Genomic DNA, 7449 nt, shown 5'->3' on the forward strand with positions numbered 1-7449 from the left:
TACAGTTATATAGCCGATTAGTTGGAATTAGGTTATGTGAATTGGGAATTTGATTAGGTTACACTGGAAATTGGACTAAGTGATCTTCACGAACATTGGAGCCCTGTGTCTTAGCTTCGAAAGGGTATGAGTTTTACCGCAATCCGATAAGCGTAGCCTCGGATGTGCCCATTCCGTAAGAACCCGTCAAAACTGTCTTTTGTAAACTTCATTTCCGCACTCGATATTAGCTTAATTTTTATTCTTTTATTGTTTTGAGCCTACGGAATGGCTATTGAAATGAAATTGTGTTATGGATAACCTTGGGTTTGATTGAATAAAAGGATGAAGCCATAAATGGCTGGAAAATAGGAAAATACAAAGGGCATGCTGCCCAAATTTTCGCTCGAGAACTAAGTTTCTATTTGAACTGGTATACTTACGTTTGGTCTATGAAACCCTAGTTATTTTTGTCCACGGGTCCAAATGTCCTCGTTTCACTTTAAAGTCTTTTTGTACGTTCTACTCAATAATTGTCGAGTTTCTTTGATTGCACCTAATTGTTGTGCTAGATGATCTGTAATATTCTTTCTCGTTTAATTTAGGTTTTCTCGGTGACTGAGGATAATATCCGGAAGGATATTTTACCCGTTGTTTTGCGTACATAGGTGAGTGTTTCTTGTTTGTTATATTCTCCATGACTTCATGACTTGTTGTTGTTGTTTGATGATGTGTTAAGTGTTTTCAATGATTTCCAAAACGAATTTTCTAGGCGAGCGTGTACTTTATCGCGCTCGACCTAAATGAAATGTGAAATTTTCAATGATTTAACGATTGAAACATTAGTTGCGCATGATGTAAGCCTTTTGGCTGAATTGGGCCCTGCCCTTCGTTACCGATCGACTCGAGCCAGAAGCGGATTCGGTCGGGCGATATGGTGACCCTGGGTGAATTTGGTATACTCGAGTATTACCTTGTAGTCCGGCCACGTCCGGATGGGTGGAGTCCGGTCAACGTCCGGAAGGGGATGAATGAACGAACGAAGGCACGAGGGTTTTACTTCTCAAAAAGGAAATTTTCAAATAATTGGAGGAACAAGGGGAAATGTCAGGGGAACGAACGAACGAACGAATAGCTCCATGTGAGCCCGTATCCTTTTAATGAATGTGTTACTATCGCTTTCCATTGTAAACATTTCTTGAATTATTGATACTCCATGTTTAACGTATTGAATTGACTATCTGACCATGTGTTCGGAACCTCACTGAGCTTTTAGCTCACTCCTTTAGTTTTGTTTTCCTTAACAGGGGACGGCGAGCAGGATGAGAGCATAGACTAGCCTAGTCTAGTTCTTTTGTTTTTCTTTGAAATGGTTCTCGCCCTAGTGCTTGGCACGGGTTGGACGTATGAAGGATTGAGAACCTTTGTATATTCGATCTTTATACTCCCTTTTGGGATGGCAATGTATATAAGTTCCGCTTTAAGTTTGGATCGCTGCCCTATTTATTCTTGTGATTTATTTCGATTTTAATTGAGGACTGTAGTAAACGACTGAGTCCCGGCGAGAGCTGGGCGGGCGACCCGCCGAACCCTGGGGTACGCCCTACGGGGAGGTGGGGCCGTCACAGGTACCTCATTGAGCGTGAGCTCACCCCCTTCCCGTTACCTTTTGTTTTCCTTACGGGGAACAATACTTTTGAACCATGATTTTGAAGAAAGAAGTAGAGCGAGCTCTAGTTATTCTTTTGTATAGCACCTCTGTAGTTGAAACCCTAATTGTACTTTGATCCCTCGTGAATATTCCGACTTGTATTGCTTGTTAAACTTTTAAACCTTTCAGTGTTTGTATATCTTCAAGAGATTAACCATGTAATTTAAGTGTACTTGTTGAGATGGTACTTGTACTTGGCTTGATGAACACTTCTGGTATCCGTATGGTTTGGTAAGTTTTATTTTGGCTTGGTGGTCTCCAATTGTTTGTTTTCTTTGGGTTTCTGTGCGCGGTTGTAGGGTTTTAAGTGATTTGATTCCGTAGACCTGGCGAGAGTTGGGCAGGCAGTCCGCTAACCCTTTGGTACGCCTTAGAGGAAGGTGGGGCTGTCACAAAGCATGCCCCTTACTGGGCCCGACGCCAAACAGGAAACAGAAATGGTAATACTCGAATATACCGAAATCAAGGGTCTCAATACCCAAAGATTCCTGGAATAGACTACTGTGGTTCGTTATCTAATCGACCAGACCCTTGCCGGCTCGACTTGAGTAACTTGCCACAGGTGTTGAGCTCAGAGGTCATAGAAGGGTCGTTGGATATCAGCCTCCAAACGACGTCCGAACAGACTCAGATACAGATAACAGATTACACACAGTAAATAGGGATACAGACAGACAAGAGAACGAGTGTGATAAAGTACACCCTCGTCTCAAACAGAATAAACAGATAGTACAGTCGTTCAAATCACAGATTGCAGGTGCAGAAACCAAGTTAAGCAACAAATAAGGGGAGTGTACACTCACCAGTTCAAGTACAGATACTTCAAAAGTTTTCACCCAAAGTGGCTTAATCGCCAAGAAACCCTAAAAATAACCAAAGTAAAACAATTGAAATTTCTACATCCAAAATAGAGTAAACAGAATGTACAAGTGAAGCTCGACTACTAGTCGTATGCCCATGCAAATCAACCATTAATGCAAAGCAAAGAGGTGGATTTGAAGTGAAAAGGTAACAGTTGGTTCTAAAGGCAGGAACAACCTCAAAGCCCTACCTACAATGCTTTACTAACTCCGAATTTAAAGTAGAAAATGAAAGTAAGATCAAGGTTAAGAAAACAGAATTTTCCAGCTTTACGTAACATTATAAGAAAAATCATATCTCAAGCTTCTTAAGTCCAAAATTGATAAAATTTATACCGTTGGAAAATACATTCAAAGGGCAACAACTTCCCAGAAGACACCATTGTAAGATTCAGAACACAAGTCAGTCAAATTTGAACCTCAAATTGCTGTTTTATCCAGTGCAAGACAGAACGGGTACAATATTTCAGTCAACTTTGAAAAATCACCATAAATCGTACAGACAGAACCTGGGTGGGCTAGAAGCTCAGCGAGTAACCAGTAAAAGCAGTCATCAAATCAGTTTCTCAATAGTTCATTTCAATGATGTCATGAATCAGTAATCAAATATACGTTTATTGCTCTTATGAGCCAGTGAAATCATTGTACCTAAACATCCAACGCTCAAATTGATCCAGTAACAGTGAAACAGTGATAGGGAGCCATTTGCTCCAAGTAAACAGTGGTGGAGACGTTGGTGTTCAGCACAAGACTTCCCAAGAACTCATTGGAGCCAAATCATGTCATGAATTCACATGCAAGCACACATGATATGCAATCGAGTAAATAATGCAAGAAACAATTCATAAGTAGTTTTGGAAATAGTTTGGGTCACTCACCAACCACGGCTCTTAATCCAAGCTAGACAGTTTTCCTCTACCAAGAATTAACCCAAACTCACAGCGATTAAACGTTCTCAAAGATTGGACAGCACTTCCCTTTAAATTCCTTATTTTCCATCCTACAAGACATTACAAATCACATCTCAACTCAATCACAATAAAGCCCCAAAGTCATACACAAAATCATCTCATTTCAATAGACGTTCAATAGGCTCAAAGTCATACAAGTACGAAATCAAACTAGGAAAATGTCCGGAAATGAGCTTTAAGCTAGGAAACCAAAAAGGCAGATTCACCGCTACTTAGTATATCGGACATAACCGAAACTACGCTTATTGGATTGAAGTGAAAATTATACCGTTTCGAATCTAAGACAGAGGGCTATAACTTTGATGAAAACTACTTTGTCCAGTTCTCACCCTAACTAGGTCAAATTCACCAAAACAACCCCAGATTTTCTAGTTCGAAGCACACTGTGAAATTTACCTGGCAGTCCTGATTCAATCAAGTATATCTCAGCACACACAACTCCGATTCAGGTAATTCCAAAACCATTTGAAAGCTAAGATACAAGGGTATAATTCTTAAGAAGACATCGACAATCAATTCAGTAATATTCTTAGTCAAACTAACCACTTACAGAGGCTGATTATCATTTTTGACAGAAACAAGGTAGTAGGGGTAATTTTGGATTTTCACATGCTACAGAGGTCGGATTGGGCTAAAATTTTACAGGAAACTATAAAACATTATTCTCTACAACTTTCATGTTTTGAGCTAAGGCTAATTCGGCCTATAACATCACAAACTGGAACCGGGCAGAACTGAAGCTTGAATTTCCAGAAATCTGGAATTTGGGCTATTAGTGCATACCACTACTTTTCTTGTTTCATCCTTTCATTGTTTTCCTCTTAACTGACATGCCAAGTGTTAACTCTAACTAAAAGAATCTAAAACAGGTTTATACATCAAGAAAACCATGAATCAAAGCTTTAACAATTAATCAAACACATGGTAGGCCACTTAACCAACCCAACTACCACTTCACTAATTCAAGAGATTTAGCCATAGGAAGCATCCATTCAACTTCTAGTTTAGCCTCAAACCTTTAAATACTTAATATAACACCATAAAAGCAAGGATTAAAGATCACATACCTCTCTTACAAGTTGATTAAGTCACCCAAAACAACCACCAACCAAAAGCTTCAAGGCTTGAAGATCACACACTAGAGTTGGATGGATTTCACTCACTAACTCACTCCTTCACTTTTGATTTTTTTTCCTAAGATTAAACTAAGAGTAAAAGGCAAGAAAATGGAGTTTCTTCTTCTCCTTTGCTGCTCCAAGATGGCCGGCCAGTTTATGAAGGAAATGGAGCAAAAAAAATGGTTTTAATTCATCAAATTCTTTGGTCAAATAAGTTGCATGGTTGGTGTCTTGCCACTTGGCACCATCTTGGCCATTCTCTCACTAATCTTTGCCAAATCATGCTCCTATCCTCCAATTCTTTCCCTTATCTTGCTAACACCCCTTAACTCTCATGTAAAGTCCTAACCACATGAAAAAGAATATTTGGAGATAAAGTATGTGGTGAAATAAAATAATACTAAGTCAAGGAAATACTTTAATCGCGTATACTAGAGTTTTAACTTATAATCACTAACTTATTATTATCACTTCTAATCATATAATATTTTCCGCATTCAAAAGTCGCTTTTACTTAACAATTTTGATCCTCACTCCGTACCGAACAGTCACACTACGGAAAAACGTGAAAACCCTAATTCGCGCTAACTTAAAAACGAAAAGGGAAAACCTTTACTTTCATGTTCATTTGCACTTATTGTGGGGTGATTGGGTGGTAGGGCTATTATAAAATCATAATTTCCAATTAAAAGGGGATTTTTAAGAAAAACGTGAGGTATTTTACAATTTCATAAATTGAATTTAGGGTTTCGGTTGAAATATGAGAAATTTGAGAAAACGGTTAATCACAAGTAAAAACTAGGGTTTTGATTTAAATTTAATGTGTCCAATTAAAAAAAACAATGTGTTAAAACAAGACAACAGAAAGAAATCGAAATTTTAAAAGAACGAGGGAAAAACATTGTCCTAAAATTCGGGGTATCACAATCTCCCCTCCTTAAAAGAATGTCATCCTCGACATTCCAACTTGTACGAATCAAGTCAAGAGATCCCGCAAAAGTCAAACAAACATTTCCAAGCAAGCCTAATCCCACTTGTCTGATTTTCATTCCTACAAGAAATCACTGATATTTCATCAGACCCACAGTCTGGCATCCTAAACTTGAAGCCTAGGATACACTTCAGAGATCGGAAACCTAAGCTCTAATACCAACTGTGACGGCCCCACCTCACCCTAAGGCGAACCAAAGGGTTCGGCGGACCGCCTGCCCAGCTCTCGCCGGGACTCACTCACTCACTACAATCCTCAATTCAAATACAATATACATTTCAAATATACATCAAATGTTCCTCAAATTAACATATCATAAGCGAAGCGGTAACTAATTCTAAGCGTGGAACGTACACATACATCCACTTCAATTCCAAACAGTCACACTGGCCCAACTATTACACAAATGAGTCCAAATCTAAACTATACAAGACATAAGCCATCCAGTCACACGAATAACGTGATACAAGCGCTTCCTTCGCCTCGAGCCCTGTGGAGGGGAATTAAAACGTTTTGGGGTGAGCTAGAAGCTCAGCGAGTAACCAGTAAAAGCTGTCATCAAATCAGTTTCTCAATAGTTCATTTCAATGATGTCATGAATCAGTAATCAAATATACGTTTATTGCTCTTGTGAGCCAGTGAAATCATTGTACCTAAACATCCAACGCTCAAATTGATCCAATAACAGTGAAACAGTGATGGGGAGCCATTTGCTCCAAGTAAACAGTGGTGGAGACGTTGGTGTTCAGCACAAGACTTCCCAAGAACTCATTGGAGCCAAATCAATTCATGAATTCACATGCAAGCACACATGATATGCAATCGAGTAAATAATGCAAGAAACAATTCATAATTAGCTTTGGAAATAGTTTGGGTCACTGACCAACCACGGCTCTTAATCCTCATCCATCATAGACAGTTTTCCTCGATCAAGTCCAAGCTCTTCATTCTGCCAAGAATTAACCCAAACTCGCAGCGGTTAAACGTTCTCAAAAATTGGACAGCACTTCCCCTTAAATTCCTTATTTTCCATCCTATAAGACATTACAAATCACATCTCAACTCAATCACAATAAAGCCCCAAAGTCATACACAAAATCATCTCATTTCAATAGCCGTTCAATAGGCTCAAAGTCATACAAGTACGAAATCAAACTAGGAAAATGTCCGGAAATGAGTTTTAAGCTTGGAAACCAAAAAGGCAGATTCACCGCTACTTAGCATATCGGACATAACCGAAACTACGCTTATTGGATTGAAGTGCAAGTTATACCGTTTCAAGGGCTATAACTTTGATGAAGACTACTTTGTCCAGTTCTCACCCTAACTAGGTCAAATTCACCAAAACAACCCCAGATTTTCTAGTTCGAAACTCACTGTGAAATTTACCTAGCAGTCCTGATTCATTCAAGCATATCTCAGCACACACAACTCCGATTCAGGTAATTCCAAAGCCATTTGAAAGTAAGATACAAGGCTATAATTCTTAAGAAGACATCGACAATCAATTCAGTAATATTCCTGGTCAAACTAACCACTTACAGAGGCTGATTATCATTTTTGACAGAAACAGGGCAGTAGGGGTAATTTTGTCTTTTCACAGGCTACAGAGGTCGGATTGGGCTGAAATTTTACAGGCAACTATAAAACATCATTCTCTACAACTTTCATATTTTGAGCTAAGGCTAATTCGGTCTCTAACATCACGAACTGGAACCGGGCAGAACTGAAGCTTGAATTTCCAGAAATATGGAATTTGGGCTATTAGTGCATACCACTACTTTTCTTGTTTCATCCTTTCATTGTTTTCCTCTTAACC

Source organism: Coffea eugenioides, unplaced genomic scaffold, assembly GCF_003713205.1.
Source record: "Coffea eugenioides isolate CCC68of unplaced genomic scaffold, Ceug_1.0 ScVebR1_1376;HRSCAF=2216, whole genome shotgun sequence".
Lineage (NCBI taxonomy): Eukaryota > Viridiplantae > Streptophyta > Magnoliopsida > Gentianales > Rubiaceae > Coffea > Coffea eugenioides.